At 46.3% G+C, this 18,271-nt stretch overlaps 1 long non-coding RNA gene across 1 annotated transcript in view; it reads left to right on the top strand.

Moving 5' to 3' along the window:
- Positions 1-1,056: 1,056 nt before the first annotated feature.
- The window catches only part of LOC134736173 (uncharacterized), a 39,519-nt gene continuing 22,304 nt past the window's right edge, over positions 1,057-18,271 (top strand). The window contains exons 1-2 of the long non-coding RNA XR_010119980.1: positions 1,057-1,154; positions 17,830-17,913. This is a non-coding gene — a long non-coding RNA (uncharacterized lncRNA). The remainder of the gene's footprint in view (positions 1,155-17,829; positions 17,914-18,271) is intronic.

The following is an 18,271-nucleotide window of genomic DNA, read 5'->3' as shown; positions in this document are numbered from 1 at the left end:
AGTCCCACCAACAGTGTAAAAGTGTTCCTATTTCTCCACATCCTCTCCAGTACCTGTTGTTTCCTGACTTTTTAATGATGGCCATTCTAACTGGTGTGAGATGGTATCTCACTGTGGTTTTGATTTGCATTTCTCTGATGGCCAGTGATGATGAGCATTTCTTCATGTGTTTTTTGGCTGCATAAATGTCTTCTTTTGAGAAGTGTCTGTTCATATCCTCTGCCCACTTTTTGATGGGGTTGTTTGTTTTTTTCTTGTAAATTTGTTTGAGTTCATTGTAGATTCTGGATATTAGCCCTTTGTCAGATGAGTAGGTTGCAAAAATTTTCTCCCATTCTGTAGGTTGCCTGTTCACTCTGATGATAGTTTCTTTTGCTGTGCAGAAGCTCTTTAGTTTAATGAGATCCCATTTGTCGATTTTGGCTTTTGTTGCCATTGCTTTTGGTGTTTTAGACATGAAGTCCTTGCCCACGCCTATGTCCTGAATGGTATTGCCTAGGTTTTCTTGTAGGATTTTAATGGTTTTAGGTCTAACATATAAGTCTTTAATCCATCTTGAATTAATTTTTGTATAAGGTGTAAGGAAGGGATCCAGTTGCAGCTTTCTACATATGGCTAGCCAGTTTTCCCAGCACCATTTATTAAATAGGGAATCCTTTCCCCATTTCTTGTTTTTGTCAGGTTTGTCAAAGCAGGCTCCGTATATAGAGGAGTTCTCCCCTAATTTTCTCTCAGCACAGGCCCAGTCCGCAATTCCTTCCTGGTTCCCATCCCTCCCTCACCGCCGCCCCTGAGCAGGGCCGGGCACGCAGCAGGCATTCATGGAGTGCTGCTGATGGATGCCTGGACCGGGTCCCCTGGGCTCTGAGCCCGGGGCGGGGGTGGGGCCAGAGCCGGGCCCCGGGGGGTTGGGAGGGCGCGGAGGGGAGGGGCGCTGGGGGTGCGCAGGCGGTGCGGCTGGGGCTGGCAGGAGAAGGGTTAAGAACAAGCACTCATTAACTGCCTCCCGCTTGCTGGGCCCACGTGCAGGGTGGCCTGGGCTTAGGGTGCGGGGAGCCTTTGGGTGGCCCCCTGAGAGCTAGTCTTCCAACACGTGGGACCCCCGGAGTTCAGCCCGAGCCGCCAGGGAGCTGTCAGGACGGGTCCTCTTTGCGGTGAGCCAGCGTCTGGGGCCCGCGGCGCCTCGCGAGCAGGCCGGAAACGCCTGTTGCTGCTTCTGTTTTTCCCATCAACAACCGAGCTTACGTAAACTCCTCGCCGGCTCGGGGCTGCCAGCGCGGGGGAGGCGGCCTTATCTGATAGGGGCTGTGCCAGGGCCGGGGTTCCCTGCGTGTCCCGGCACAGACCCCGCGGAGAGAGCCCGCGCGGTGGGCGGGGGGCGGGGATTGGCACCCCCGGGGGGTCTGTCCTCCCAGTCCCAGAGGGGACAGCTGGGTCCTCTCCCTGCAAGACATAACCAGGGGCAGTGGTCCTCAACCTCCGACCTGCGGGTGTCCAGCAGGAACAGGACCCTCTTCACCCGCGCCCACAGAGAGGGGTAAGGGGCCTGCAGTGACGCTGGGGTGGCCTCGTCACCAAGGTCACCTGGCTTCCAACCCCAGCTTTATGCTAGGCTGGTGGTGCCCGGAGTACAATGTGCTTGGAAAAAAGGGCTCATGAATCAGGGGAGGAGGGAGGAGGGGGAGACGGCGGAAACTTTTTGTTTTGAATTTTTTTCAAAATTCCAGAAATGCGCGATAGTACAATGATCTCGTACATGCCCTTCCTAGATTCACCAAGTGTCAGCCTTCTGACGCTTTTGCACGCTTGCTGTCTCTCCCCATCCCCTCCCCACGTATATCCTTGAGGTGGACAATATTTTTGTCCCCATTTTACAGGTGGGGAAACTAAGGTTTAGATAGCGGATATAACTTGTCCAAGAAAATATCGAAGCTGGCATTTAATCTCAGATCTCAGATGAACACTTTTACTCTTTTGCTTTCTTGGTGATTTTTCTGAGTTATATACATTTCCTTCTCTCTCTCTCTCTCTTTTTTCTGAACGGTTACCACATACACATAGTATGTGTAAAATATGCAGTTTCCCCAGCCCAACATCCTAGTTCCTTACCTAAAAGCAGGCTCTGTCACCTGTTTCTTGCCCATCTTTCCAGAGACATTCTATGCCTGTGAAGACATGTTCATAAAATATATTTTACAAAATGGTATTTGTGTGTGTGTGTGTGTGTGTGTGTGTGTGTTTTGTTGTTGTTGTTTTGAGACAGAGTCTCTCACTGTACTCCCAGGCTGGAGTACAGCGACATGATCATGGCTCCCTGCAGCCTTCACCTCCCAGGCTCCAAGCGATCCTCCCACCTCAGCCTCCCTAGTAACTGGGACCAGAAAGTGCACCACCATGCCTGGCTAATTTTTCTATTTTTTGTAGAAACGGGGTTTTGACATACTTGTCAGGCTGGTGTTGAACTGGGCTCAAGCAATCCTCCTGCCTCAGCCTCACAAAGTGCTGGGATTACAGGTGTGAGCCACTATGGCCAACCTTACAAAATGGTATTGCACTGGACACATTTTTCTGCACTTTGCTTCCCCACTCCCTGCCTCCTAACTATCATATCACAGAGACTTCTCCATACTGGAAATATAAAATGCTCCCTTCTTTTAAACCAGTGCATAGTGTTCCACTGAACGGATGTTCCATAATTGATTTCACCATCCCCTATGGACAGGAAATTAGGCTGTTTCCAATCTATTGTTATTATAAGCAAAACTGCAACACATATCCACATTCATACATCAATTTGCACGTGTGCAAGTGTATTTGTATGGTAAATTCCTAGAAGTGGAAATGTTGGGTTAAAGGGTATGCGGATTTTGAATTTACTTAGATATTGCCAAATCGCTCTTCAGGGAGGTTGCACCAATTTGCCCTCCCACTCACAATGAATGAGAATGTGTGTTTCCCACACTCTTGCCAACACAGCATGTTATCGAACCTTTTTATCTTTGTCAATCTGTTAGATATAAAATAATATCTCATAGCTGTAATCTCATTTCTCCTACTACAGGAGAGGTTGACCATGTTTTCATATGACTAAGAATCATTTACATTTCCTTTCCTGGGAACTGTTTGTTTATATCCTTTGCCTATCTTTTAATTAGGTTGGTTTTTTTTTCTTCCTGATATGTAGGAGCTCTTAATATCAGCCCTTTGTTGATAACATATGATATGTCTATACTATATGTGTCTTTTGACTTTATTTATATTATTTGTATGCAGAATTAAAAATAATTTTATGTGGCTAAATTTATCGATCTTTTTATTGCTGGATTCAGTTTTTTTAAATCCATACTTTAAAAGGCCTTCTTTACCGTACGAATGTAAAGTACCCCCAGGTTTTCTTCATTCTAGAATTTGTTTTTGTGGAAGATGTGAGGTAGGGATTCTGCTCTTTCTCTCTGGGTGACTCTGGTTGTCCCAACACTATGGATTGAATAATCTATCTTTTTGTATTGATTAGCAATGCCACTTTTATCATATACTAAATTCCTGTAATATACGTAGTATTTGAGCGCTTCAGCAGTTTCCCTGGGCTATCCTAACACATTCCCACAAACTGGGTAGCTGAAAACAACAGAAATTCACTCTCTCAAAGTTCAGGAGGCTGTAAATCTAAATTAAAGTGTCCTCAGGGCCACGTTTCTTCTGGTGATGCTGGTGAACAGACCATGCTACGCATTTCTCCTAGCAGCTGGTGGTTGCTGGCATTCCTGAGGTTGTGGCAGCTTCACTCTAATCTCTGCCTCTGTCTTTGCATGGCCTTCTCTCTGTGTGTATGTCTATGTCCAAAATTCACTCATTTTGTGAGGACACCAACCGTTGGATTAGGGTCTAATCCAACATGTCCTTCCTCCAGTATTAGCCTCATCGTGATTTAACTACAATGATACTGTTTCTAGTTAAGGGCATGTTTGCAGTACCAGGGGTTAGGACTTCAATGTATCTTTTATTGGAGGCACACAATTCTACCCATTACAACTATGCATTCTTTTTTTTTTTTTCCTTTTGAGATGGAGTCTCGCTCTGTCACCCAGGCTGGAGTGCAGTGTCTCCACTCACTGCAACCTCCGCCTCCTGGGTTCAAGCAATTCTCCTGCCTCAGCCTCCTGAGTAGCTGGGATTACAGGCATGCTCTACCACGTCTGGCTAATTTTTGTATTTTTAGCTGAGATGGGGTTTCACCATGTTGGCCAGGCTGGTCTCCAACTTCCAGCCTCAGGTGATCTGCCCACCTTGTCCTCCCAAAGTGCTGGGATTACAGAAGTGAGCCACTGCACCCAGCCACTTTCAATTTTTCTATTCTGTTCTATTGATCCATCTGTCTAAAATGCGCCAATACCAGTGTTTAAAATATCATAGATTGATCTTATGTTCTAATATGTGTTAGACTAGTACCCACTCATTACTCTTTTCTTTCAAAATTTTCTTGTTTATATTTTCCTTGTTTATGTCATATTCATTGTCTATATGGAGTTTAGAATCAACTTATCAGCTTGCTTATTTTTAAAAATCCTATTGGCGTTTTTATCAGAACACACAGACACCATTTTACATGCTCAAGTTCTCATTTGTACCTTACAGCAATTTATTAATGTTCACTTCCGATAAATCTCATACATTTTATTTTTATTACATTGATTTCTAAATATTTTGTCTTTTTAGCTGCTATCATAAACAGGAACTTCTCTTTCACTATCTCTTCTAACTGGTTCTTTACCTTAATGAGGACTATTAATTACAATATACTAATTTTGCAATCAACCACCACACGAGTTCTTGTATTATTATTATGTATTTTGAGACAGGGTCTCACCCTGTTGCCCAGGCTGCAGTGCAATGGCACGGTCATAGCTCCCCGCAGCCATGAACTCATGGGCTCAAGCAATCCTCCTGCCTCAGCCTCCTGAGTAGCTGGGACTACGGGCATGCACCACCATGCCTGGCTAATTTTTTACTTGTTTGTGGAGATAGGGTCTTGCTATATTGCCCAGGCTGGTCTTTTTTTTTTTTTTTGAGATGGAGTCTCGCTCTGTTGCCCAGGCTGGAGTGCAGTGGCGTGATCTCAGCTCACTGCAAGCTCCACCTCCTGGGTTCATGCCATTCTCCTGCCTCAGACTCCCCAGCAGCTGGGACTACAGGCGCCCGCCACCACACCCGGCTAATTTTTTTGTATTTTTAGTAGAGACGGGGTTTCACTGTGTTAGCCAGAATGGTCTCGATCTCCTGACCTTGTGATCTGCCCGCCTTGGCCTCCCAAAGTGTTGGGATTACAGGTGTGAGCCACTGTGCCCGGCCGCCCAGGCTGGTCTTGAACTCCAGGCCTTAAGCAATCCTTCCATCTTGGCCTCCCAAAGCGCTGGGATTACAGGCAAGAGCTACCATACCAGGCCTCTTATATTATGTATAATGGCTTTTCAGTTGATTCTGTAAATAATAACCCATTTTTCTCCTCCTTTCTAATTCTTATACTTCTCTTTTCCTTGTCTAATTGTGTAGGCTGGTACTTTGTCAGAACAATGTTAAGTAATAGTGTTAAAAACAGATGGCCAGGCAAGGTGGCTCACGCCTGTAATCCCAGCACTTTAGGAGGCCGAGGCGGGTGGATCACCTGAGGTCTTGAGTTCAAGGCCAGCCTGGCCAACATGGTGAAACCCCATCTCTACTAAAAAAATACAAAAATTAGCCAGTCGTGATGGTGGGCGCCTGCAATCCCAGCTACTCGGGAAGCTGAGGCAGGAGAATTGCTGGAACCCGGGAGGCGGAGTTTGCAGTGAGCCGAGATCGCGCCATTGCACTCCAGCTTGGGCCGATGACAGCAAGACTCCATCTCAAACAAACAAACAAACAAACCACAAAACAAAACAAAAAATACAGACACACTTTCTTACTCTTGGTCATAATGGGAATGCTTTCAGTGTTTCCTCTTTAAGCATGATGCTGGCTTTTAGGTTGAAATCAGTATTTTATCGTGTTTAAAGATTTTCCTATTTTATTAAGAAAGAAAAGCTCTTTCTAAACTTTCTAGGCTGTCTCCTTCTCTGGCCTCCTCTACGTGCAACCCAGACCCTGCAGTACTGAGTTAGTCACTCACCTCCTGAGTGTGCTATGTTGTATAAGGCATTCTAGCCATTGCCCCTTGCTAGTCCCTCTTCCTGGAATACGCTTCCCCCAAGCTTCTCTCAGGCAAGGCCCAGATAAATATCATCTCCTCTGGGAAGCTTCCCAGGCAGTTCTTCCCTTGACCTTGTCTCCTCCGAGCCCTTCTTATGATGACCTATATATAATTGCCTGCGTTCACCTCCGCTTTCCACACCAGCCTGTGAGCATCCTGGTGTGTGTGTGTGGGCATGGGGGTGACATGTCTGGGTTACTTCTGTGTGCTTGGACTAGGGCCCCGATAGAGTAAATACATGATCAATGTGGTTTTGGATGAATGAATACTAAATAAAAGCTAACATTTACCAAGCACTCAGTAAGTGCCAGGCCCAGGGTAAGCACTTCCCACTCACTGTCTTTTTTTTTTTTTTTTTTGAGACAAGAGTCTCGCTCTGTTGCCCAGGCTGGAGTGCAGTGGCGCAATCTCGGCTCACTGCAAGCTCCGCCTCCCGGGTTCACGCCATTCTCCTGCCTCAGCCTCTCCGAGTAGCTGGGACTACAGGCGCCCGCCACCACGCCCGGCTAATTTTTTTGTATTTTTAGTAGAGACGGGATTTCACCGTGGTCTCGATCTCCTGACCTCGTGATCCGCCCGCCTCGGCCTGCCAAAGTGCTGGGATTGCAAGCATGAGCCACCGTGCCCGGCCTCACTGTCTCATTTAATACAACACAGCTGTGAGGTAGAGATGTATTGTCTCCACCTTGAGATGAGCAAGTGAAATGTCAGAGAGGTTAAGTAACATATGCAAGATCACGCAGCCAGGAAGTGAATCTAGGTTGGTTTGACTCCAGGGCTGAGGCTTTAAGTCTCTAGGCCATTCTGAATGGCTACAAATGTTAGCTTTTATAGCCATTAATATGGTACATGTATGAATGAACAAATAAATACAGTAAGTGTATGAATGAACAAATGGTACACAGTAAGGCCTGGGAGAGTGGAGTGGTGCTAGGCTTGGACATGGCACCTGTCCAAGTGCCATGGAGAGGAGCCGTGAGATGGTGATTCTTTTATTTTTTTTTCTTTTTTTGGTAAATACAAACCCTTGTGTCGAGGGCTGACTTTCAATAGATTGCAGCGAGGGAGCTGCTCTGCTACATATGAAACCCTGACGAGATGATTTTTTTTTTTTTTTTAGACATAGTCTTGCTTTGCTGCCAGGATGGAGTGTGATGGCACAATCTCGGCTCACTGCAGCCTCCGCCTCCCTGGTTCAAGCAATTCTTCTGCCTTAGCTTCCTAAGTAGCTGGGACCACAGGCATGCACCACCATGCCCAGGTTATTTTTGTATTTTAGTAGAGATGGGGTTTCACCAGGTTTGCCAGGCTGGTCTCGAACTCTTGACCTCAGGTGATCCACCTGCCTCGGCGTCCCAAAGTGCTGGGATTACAGGCGTGAGCCACCACTCCCAGCTGAGATGATGCTTCTTAAGTGACTCAGAGGGTGGAGGTAGGTGTGGGGGCAGGAGTGGGATCATGGGACTAACTGATCTGGTTGCTCAGGACTTAGGGTTTTCCTGGAATACTGGACTTTCTAGTGCTAAAGTCAGAAAAGCCCGGGCCAAACCTGGATGAGGTGGTCACACGAGAGGTGCAGCCATAAGCTCCGGATTTCCTCTCTGTGTGAGCAAAGGATTCTCATGGTCAGGACTAACTAGGGAGCGGGGAGGCAGCCCTAGCAGAGAGTTTGCTCCCTGTCATGCGAGGTATAAAAACAGGACTGGGGACACTTTCACTTTCATATTTCCCCCTCATCTCTTTGGGATTCCTGGGTGATCTTAACTTGGGGTGTGGGCTCCCAGAATGGTTCTGCTTTGTCCCAAGCTGGAGTGTTCCTGGAAAGGACTGAGATGGGCTGAAGGCCCAGTTGCTCACCGTTTGATGGCTGAATGCTCCTCTGGATAGCCTAGAAGGTGTGTAAGTGGGCAGAATTGACAACGTGTGTCACGTGAACCTCCTGCCAAGCCCAGGAGCTCCTCCTCTAACAGCCTTCCTGAGGAAAGGACCCAGGAAAGGGGGACAGAAAACTGGGACTCAGAGGGAAGAATGAGGAGATGGGGTGGGCTGGGGAGCGGGAGCTTGAGTCACCCACCTCCATCAATTGAGTGGTGGATACCCGGGGGCAGGAGCCACTCTGAGGCAGGAAAACCCACCTGGTCCATCCCCCAGGACCCGGAGTGAACTTTAAGCTCAGCAGAGCCCCCGGCACAGGCCCTGGAACTCTCCTGGCAGGGTCACAGCAGCAGGATAGGCAAGTCTTGCAGGGGAGGACTGGTGGGCGGCAGGTCCTCAGCAGGGTGTCTCGTCAGGGCCTGAAGTTTCTCCAGGTTGCAGCTGGGGATGGACACACAGGAATAAGAGAGAGAAATGGCTGGTGTTCCGGGTGGGGAGACCTGGAATTTATTTAAAGGCCTCTGTACTTATTGACTAACAGTGAGCTTGTATTTTGTTTTGTTTTGGCTGATATATACTTTACAAAATTATTTTTGAAAGTGGCATATAACATGCATACAGTAAAGTGTACTTATAAGTGTATAGTTTGATGATTTTTTACATATGTATATACACCCATGTAACCACACCCACATCAAGGTATAGACATTTCCAGTGTCCCAGGAAGTTCCTTTTTACCTTTTCCTGGTCTATATCTGCCCTCAGAGGTAACTATGGTCCTGTCCTTTATCATCTTGAATAGTTTTGCCTTTTCTTGAACTTCGTGGACATGGAATAATACAGTAAATGCTCTTTTGTGCCTGGAGTCTTTGACTCCGTGTTATTGATAGTGACAGGAGGCAGCCAAATGCCTAGGCAGATAGGGGTGGGTCTCCAGTGACACCTAACCTTCCAGCCACAGACAGTCCTGGGTAAATCCTCAGACCAGATTGAAAACCCGCCTTCCATTTGGCATGCTTTCCTCTGATTGATCCTAATCCTTCACCTATTTTACCTACCCTTTCCTAATTGGTTTTCTACACTATCATGCCCACCTTTGAGTGGTGTCTTTGCTTTAATCTCTTTTGCATACTCAAAAACCAGTCAGCATGCATTCCCTGTTATGATCCCATAAAAAGCCCTGAGCTCAGCCATATTGGGGACTTTCCCGCCTTCGGGTAGGAGAACCACCCCTCATGTCACCTCTTTTTGCTGAGAGCTTTCCTTTCACTTAATAAATTCTACTGCACTCACTCTCTGGTGTCTGCATGCTTAATTCTTCCTGGTCATGAGACAAGACCCTGGACCTAGCTGAGCCAAGGAGCAGAAAGATAGCATCATTATAATTGTGTGATTCACCCATGGTGTTGCACGTATCAGTGGTTTGTTCCTTTTTTACTGCTGTGTAGTTCTCCATTGTAGAAATGTGTCACGAATCATTGATCTAGTCTCCTGTTGATGGGCATTTGGGTTGTTTCCAGTTTGCCGGTTTGGGGCCGTTATGAACAAGGCTGCTATGAACATGTGTGTCAGGCCTTTTGGTGGCACTCACATCTTGGGTGTATACCCAGGAGTGGAATTGCTGGGTCATAGCTGAGGTGTATATTTAACAAAGCCTGTACTTAGTACTTCTGTTATAAGAGAAACTTGGAAAAATCAACAAGTGATTTGTTATAACTTTGAAAAGAGTACATACAGAAAGTTGTTTGGGAGGTGAGCCCAGAGTTCTCTGGGGCCGCAGTGGCAGCTTCTGGAGTGTGTGGCTTGGACTCCTGAGGGGAAGGTCAAGTTGGGCATGGAGCAGGGAGGGAATGGGCTATACCTGGGCCCTTTCAGGCCCTTCCCAGGGAAGGGAGGGTAAGGTCTGCCAGGATGCTATCACCAGGGCAGATCTGATAGATGCTCCTATAAAGAGTCTCACTGGGGACCTCACTCTCCCCACCTGTGCAATGGGCTAGTGCATGGTGGACTCAATGTCTTCTGAGCCTCTGATGTCTTCGGGCATCTGCCTGGGAGCCTCCTCTTTCAGCCCCTACATTACGGTCTGTGGCAATACCAACTCTAGCAGGTTTTAAGGATCAGGGGAAGGTCCCTGAGCCCCAAAGCTTCTGCCAGGGTGAACCCTGTGGATCAGGGCCCCAGAGGCCTCCTCCCACCCCCTGCCTGGCCCCAGCTGTGCCTCAGGCTCTCTGGGAGCTGGGGGGAGACAAGGGGAGCCTGCCTCAGTTTTTTTCATGAAGCCGGAGCAGCTGCTGCCCAGAGTTCGGGAAGTTGTTGTTCTGCCAGTGGGGTTCCCCCAGGGAAATACCAGTGTCATTGCCCTGAGCACAGCCAGGTGATCCAATCACCCCCAATGAGCTCAGAGCTTGCCCCCATGCCTAGCAGCTGAGCAGAAGCACTTAGCAGCCCAGTCGAATACTTCTCAGTCTGGTGAAAATGCTCAGCAGTGTATTTAAATGACTCAGCCGCCCAGCAGCAGTGCTCAGAGGGCCAGTGAAGTTACTCACTGAAACTAGAGTAATGCTTATCAGTCTACAGTAGCACTCATTCATTTGGGGGAAAAAAAAAAACCCAAAACTAAACCAATAACCACAGAATGGTTCTGAGTCCTTATCTTGGCCCTGGCCCTTCTTTGCTGTGGTTTCCTTGTAGGGATGTTCACTCTCTTTGTGGTTTGTTGGGATAAGTCAATGCGCTAATGTCTAGAAAGGGCTTCTTGCAGCGTTTGGCACGCAGTGGGCTTTCAGCGATATTTACCGAGGGCCTGCTGTAAGCCAGATTCTATTGTTGCAATTACTCCAGCCCTTGGGGAGGCGGTACTGGGAGGCGGAGCTTTGGGCAGGGACAGTTTCTATGAACAAAATGCTTGAGCTTTAGTCATGGCTTGAAACATTATGTGAGCCTTCAGAATTATTTTATTTAATTAATTAATTAATTTTTTTTGAGACAGTCTCGCTTTATCACTCAGGTTGGAGTGCAATGGTATGATCTTGGCTCACTATAACCTCTTCTTCCCAGGTTCAAGCAATTCTCCCTGCCTCAGCCTCCTGAGTAGCTGGGATTACAGACACCTGCCACCACACCTAGCTAATTTTTGTATTTTTAGTAGAGATGGGGTTTTGCCATGTTGGCCAGGCTGGTCTCGAACTCCCAACCTCAGGTGATCTGCCTGCCTTGGCCTCCCAAAGTGCAGGGATTACAGGCGTGAGCCACTGCGCCCAGCTCAGAATCCTTTTAGAGTGTTCTCTCTGGTCCTCCATTGGCTGTGTTTTAGAAAGCCCTGATTCACAGCCAGATTCATTCCTCCTGCCTTCTCATTCTCCCTTCTCATTCTCCCTTCTCAACCTCACCCACTGTCAAGTTCTCTTCTGGATACTGGGCTTCAGAGATATTGGACTTGGGCCCTGTGAAAACAGGTGATTAGAACACATTAGAAGGTATAGTGAATCTACTGATAATATAAATACAGTTAAGTTTCTGTCTGTCCATTTGTCTGGTTCCACAACATGAGCAAATAGCTGGAGGAATTACTTGAAGGGTATGTTTGGTTCGATCTGACTTGGTGGCTCAGGATATAAGGGGAGCGGGCCAAACAGATGGTCAGAGGTCTTCCAGGGTTTCTCAAATCGATGGCTGATGGCAGGCTATTTATTTGTTGATTGTGAGGCCGTGTATATTAAAATGGCGTAGACAAAGAAAACAAATGGGTTTTAAATGTGAGCTCCAAATCGGCAGACAATATGGGTGTTAATTCGTGATCAAGCTGCTGATTACTGGCAACTCCAGATAGCTTCTTAATGATTAGTAGAAGTAGGCATTGATTTCTTTTACTATGGATAATGATCTCCCCAGCAATGCAGGAGAAGCCAGTTAGTAGCAATTACAAGAACGAGCATCAATTAAACACTTTCTTTGTGTGATGTACCATGCTAGCACTTGAATGCATTTTGTCTCCCTGACTCCTCACAATAGCGTGGGGGTGGGAATGCTTATTAATTCAGAGAGGTTAAGTAACTTATCCACCTAGTAAGTGGCAGATCCAGGATTCAAACCCAGGTTTACCTGTCAGATGGCAATGTCCATGCTCTAAATCCCTTGTCTACACTGCATTCTGCCTTGGGACGCTGCAAACTCATCAAATTCAAAACCCCCTCTCCTTCTGTCTGAAACTATAAAGTGAAGAAATTAGGGTTGCTGGATATGAAATCAGCCTAGAAAATCCACAGTGTGCTACCAGCAATGACCAATTAGAAAATGTAGCCAGGCACAGTGGCTCACACCTGTAATCCCAGCACTTTGGGAGGTTGAGGTGGGTGGATCACGAGGTCAGGAGATCGAGACCATCCTGGCTAACATGGTGAAATCCTGTCTCTACTAAAATACAAAAAAAAAAAAAAAATTAGCCAGGCGTGGTGGCTGATGCCTGTAGTTCCAGCTACTTGGGAGGCTGAGGCAGGAGAATGGTGTGAGTCTGGGAGGCAGAGGTTGCAGTGAGCCAAGATCGCACCACTGCACTGCAGCCTGGGTGACTGAGCAAGTCTCCGTCTCAAAAAAAAAAAAAAAGAAAAAGAAAATGTAAATATAACAGAAAGAAAGATGATATGAAAACTGTAAGGGCCTAGTAATCAACTAACAAAAGGTGTGTAACAACTCTATGGATAAAATACAAAGTATTATTGAAGAACACACACACACTCAAGAATAAATGAAGGTATATACCATATTCATGGAAAAGAAGACTCAATATCATCAAATATACTTTAATTTTTCCCGATTGAGTCATAAAATCAGTGCAATCAACTAAAATTCCAATAAGATTTGTCATCAAACTTGTTGAGCTGATTCTAAAATTAACACAGAAGGATAAAAGGGCAAGAATAGTGAAGGCCAATCTGATTTAGAATAAGGTAGGGTCTTGCCCCAACCAATATCCTTATTTATTTATTTGTTTGTTTATTTATTTATTTATTTATTTATTGAGATAGATTTTTGCTCTTGTTGCCCAGGCTGGAGTGCAATGGTGTGATCTCAGCTCACTACAACCTCCACCTCCTGGGTTCAAGTGATTCTCCTGCCTCAGCCTCCCAAGTAGCTGGGATTACAGGCACCTGCCACCACGATCGGCTAATTTTTTGTATTTTTAGTAGAGAAGGGGGTTTCACCATGTTGGCCAGGCTGGTTGCAAACTCCTGGCCTCAGGTGATCCACCCGCCTCAGCCTCCCAAAGTGCTGGGGATTACAGGCATGAGCCACCATGCCCAGCCAATGTCCTAATTTATGATAAAACTTTGATAATAAACACATCCTGGTTGTTAACACAGCGATGGACAAATAATGAAACGGAAAAGGGAACCCAGAAATTGATCCAAGTTATATGGGACCTTGGTGTATGATCAAAAGGCATTACAAGTCTGTGGAGGGGAAGCATGGACTATTCAAAAATGGGGTTTAGAAACGTAGCTATCCCTATGGAAAAATTAACCTTAGATCCTGTCTCACATCACACACAAAAATAAACTTGAGATGAATTAATGACCTAAATGTGAAAAACAGCTTACAGAAGAAAAGTTGGAAAATTTCCTTATGTCTTGGGATAGGGAAGGAGCCCTTAAGTCACGAAAGCTAGGCATCATAAAGGAAAATATGAAGTTTAAGCTCAGCCACATCAAATATTTCTGTACAATAGATAAACTACTTGCAAAGTTAAAATTCCAACAATAGTCTATGGGAAGGCATTTGCAGCATATATAACAGATACAGGGTTAACATCCAAAAGATACAAAGGACTCCTATAAATCAATAAGAGAAAGACAGACAACCCAATAGAAACATGGGCAGAAGACCTGAACACAAAAAAGGAAACAAGGAGAGTGAATAAGCATAAGAATCAAAGATGCTTAACCTCTCTTTGTTGATGATTAAACAACAAAGAGAGGCCAGGCGAGGTGGCCCAACACTTTGGGAGGCCGAAGTGGGAGGACCACTTGAGCCCAGGAGTTTGAGACCAGCCTGGGCAACATAGTGAGACCCTGTCTCCAAAAAAATTTTAAAAAGTAACCAGACATGGTGGTGGATGCCTGTAGTTTCAGCTGCTTGGGAGTCTGAGGTGGGAGGATCACTTGAGCCCAGGAGGTTGAGGCTGTACTAAGCCGAGACCGTGCCACCGCACTCTAGCCCGGATGATAGAGTGACATCCTGTCTCAAAAAAACAAACAAAAAACTCCCCACAAAACAACAAAGAGATTCTATTTTATACCCCTCAGATTCACACAAGTCAGAAGGTTTGACACTATTAAGTTGGTGAAGATGCTGGGAAAGCTGAACTACTACATTCGAAGATACTACAATCTGACGATACCTATAAAAGTCAGAAATATGCACACCATGTGACTAGTAGTTCTGCTGCTAAGAATGAACTCTAAAACCCTAGCACATTGGTCAAGGAAGCATTGTGGATGTTAAACTTGGAATAACTCACATGTCTATCAGCAGAGGAATTAAATAAATCTATGTTACCTATTGATTGATTTATTTTTATATTTATTTATTTATTTATTTATTTATTTATTTATTTATTTTTGGATGGAGTTTTACTCTGTAGCCCAGGCTAGGGTGCAGTGGCGTCATCTCGGCTCACTGTAACCTCTGCCTCCCAGGTTCAAGCGATTCTCCTGCCTCAGCATTGCAAGTAGCTGGGATTACAGGCACGCACCACCACACCCAACTAATTTTTGTATTTTTTTAGTAGACAGGTGGTTTCACCATTTTGGCCGGGCTGACCTCAGGTGAACTGCTTGCCTTGGCGTCCCAAAGTGCCGGGATTACAGGCGTAAGCCACCACACCTGGCTTGTGTTATCTATTTATAAAGTAGAACACCATACAGTAAACTAAATTGGGCTACATATTGAGTTTTGTAATTGAGTTACATATTTGAACACTGGTAATTATTAAAAAGTATAATTTTGAATTTTAAAAGTGTTATGGGTTGAGTCGTGTCCTCTATAAAGGCATGTTAAAGTCCTAATTCCAGGTACCTAGGAATGTGTCCTTATGTGGAAAGAGGGTCTTGTCAGATGTATTCAAGTGAAGAGGAGGTCATTGGATTAGACCCTAATCCAATGCGACTGATATCCTCATAAGAAGAGAGATGTTTAGACGGACACACACAGAGAGGAGAATGCTATGTGATGACAAAGGCAAGAATTGGAAATTGGAGTGATACAACTCCAAGCTGAGGGATGACGAGGATTGCCGGCCACCACTAGAAGTCAGAAGAAGCAAGGATCTTACCCAGAGTCTCAGAGAGCACATGGCCCCGGTGACACCTTGCCTTCAGACTTCTAGCTCCTAGAACTGGGACAGGATAAATTTCTGTTATTTGAAGCCACATGGTTTGTGATACTGTGTTACAGCATCCCTAAGAAACGAATACAAAAGTAAGTTGAAAGATTATAATATGACACTGTATTAGACTGTTCTCATATTGCTGTCAGGAAATACTCAAGACTGGGCAACTTATAAAGGAAAGAGGTTTAAGTGACTCACAGTTCCACATGTCTGGGGAGGCCTCAGGGGACTTAGTCACAGTCATGGCGGAAGGCACAGGAGAAGCAAGGCACCTTCTTCACAAGGCAGCAGGAAGGAGAAGTGTCGAGTGATGCAGGAAGAGCCCCTTATAAAGCCATTGGATCTCATGATAACTCATTCACTATCATGAGAACAACATGGGGGAACCACTCCCACGATTCAGTTATCTCCACCTGGTCTTTCCCTTCACATGCGGGGATTATGGGGATTACAATTCAAACCAAGATTTGGGTGAGGAAACAAAACCTAACCATATCAGACACTATTTATTTAAAAATTTAAACCATACAAATAGCAGTACTATATATTGTTTATGGTTTTAGTGAACTTAGAGGCTGGGTGCAGTGGCTCACGCCTGTAATCCCAGCACTTTGGATGGCGAAGGTGGGAGGATTGCTTGAGCCCAGGAGTTCAAGGTTAGCCTGGGCAACATAGCGAGACTCCTGTCTCTACAAAAAATTTAAAAATTAGCATGCATTGTGGTATGTGCCTGTGGTCCCAGCATTTGGGAGGCTGAGACAGGAGGATCTCTTGAGCCCAGGAGATTGAGGCTGCAGTGAGCCATGATTGCACTATGGCACTCCAGCCTCTGGCTCTGCCTCTTTATAGAGAAGGGAAATGAAACGGGAGGGGGATAAAAAGGACTTCAATTAAAATATCTTCAGCTGGGCACAGTGGCTTATGCCTGTAATCCCAGCACTTTGGGAGGCTGAAGTGAGCGGATCACCTGAGGTCAAGAGTTTGAGACCAGCCTGGCCAACATGGTGAAACCCCATCTCTACTAAAAATACAAAAATTAGCCAGGTGTGGTGCTGTGCGCCTGTAGTCCCAGCTACTCAGGAGGCTGAGGCAGGAGAATCACTTGAACCCGGGAGGCAGAGGTTACAGTGAGCTGAGACTGCACCATGGCACTCCAGCCTGGGCAGCAGCGTGAGGTTCTGTCTCAAGGAAAAAGAATCTTCAACATCTGTTTCTTTTATTTAAAAATGTCTAAAACAAAACTAACAAATTGTTAACATATTGACTCGGGTGGTGGGTGCATGGACATTTGTTACACTCTATTCTCTGAATTCTCTGTTACTATATGTATCTGTGACCATATAGGTATCTGTGCACAAAAGTGAATTTCCAATATTTGCTCGATGGGTGTGTGCATCTGTGTGTATTTCCTGTGTTCCTGCTGGCTCTGGCGGTCTTGCTGGTATCTGCTGTATAAACTCACGTGGTGCCCCGGGCGAGGTGGGAGCAGTCTTGTTGGGTCTGCACCCAGAGACCGTGGGTGAGGAGTACAGCCCGATGGTGTACCAAAGGCCTGCTTTCTTCCTACCTCTCCCTGGCGCAGCTCTTGAGTTTCCTGGATAACACAGATTCCACAGTGAGAGGCCATGGGGGCAGAGGCAAGGCCGGGGCTGCCTCTTGACCAACTCCTCAGTCACCTCTGAATGACTGGCTTCCTAGCAGCCAGGACCATTGATGGCAGAGGCACTGAGTTAAGAAAGCGGAAACAATCCAGGGGCAGGTGGGGAGACAGCTGGGCTGGGCAGAGTCTTCCCTTGCTGAACACTGTCTCCTTTGGGACCATAAAGAAGTGGCTCCCGTCTCTAAGCCACACACTAGGTCAGGCAGATGAATGGGAACAGGTTGACCAAAGTCACACATCACCATGTCACACTCCTGCATCCGTGGAAGGCATCGCTCAGCAATCACAGCACATTTTCTGTCTGAGGCTCCATGCAGTCTCCAAGCCCTTCTCCAGCAGGTCTCAGATACTGGCCCCACAGCCTCAGGGAAGAGGGAAACCTTCCCGGGCTGCAGAGCGAGGAGCGCTCAGGGTCTTTCTGACTTGAATGCTTTTCCACTTCAACCTTCCAGGGGCAGAAAAAGACTCTGGAAGCCCTCAGTTTCCTCATCTGAAAGATGGGGATGAGGCTCCTCTGTGCCTTCCCACGCTGCTGTTAGACTAAAGGAGACACGAGATGCAAAACACACACTCAGCCGATGGCTCTAAGCCCGTGGGAGGGACGCATGTGTAGAGGCTGTCACAGTGACTGGGAGGTTCCCGGGTCTATCCTCATTGTGTCTTCCCTGCCTTCCCCCCTAGGCTGGAAGGGGCAGCCAAGATGTCCTGGGCTCCAGCAGACACTGCTGCATCCATTCCGTGTCATGCTCACTCGAACCCTGCAAGGTAAAAAATAATAATAATAAGGACAAGAGTAATAACAAACACACAGAGCCCTTCCACCTCCTGTGGGCATGCATCCTCTAAGGATTTCACATATATGAACTCATTTAACCCTCGTAGGCACCTTAAGAAGTAGATACTATTAGTTCCCCATTTTGTGGATGAGAAAAACTAAAGCACAGAGAGAGTGAGTCACTTGCACAAGCTCACACAGTTAGCAAATGTCAGAATGAAGGTTTGAACCCAGGTAGCCCTGAGTGTGAGCCTTTCCTGCCTTTCATAAGGCCAGTGTTGCCACTCCCATTTCACAGATGGGGAGGCTGAGCCTTGGAGAGGACAAGCGCCCATGCCTCCCAGGCCA

The sequence above is a fragment of the Symphalangus syndactylus genome, chromosome 3, assembly GCF_028878055.3.
Source record: "Symphalangus syndactylus isolate Jambi chromosome 3, NHGRI_mSymSyn1-v2.1_pri, whole genome shotgun sequence".
NCBI lineage: Eukaryota > Metazoa > Chordata > Mammalia > Primates > Hylobatidae > Symphalangus > Symphalangus syndactylus.
The sequence above is the reverse complement of the archived record's forward strand: the minus strand, read 5'-3'. Positions and strand labels throughout refer to the sequence as shown.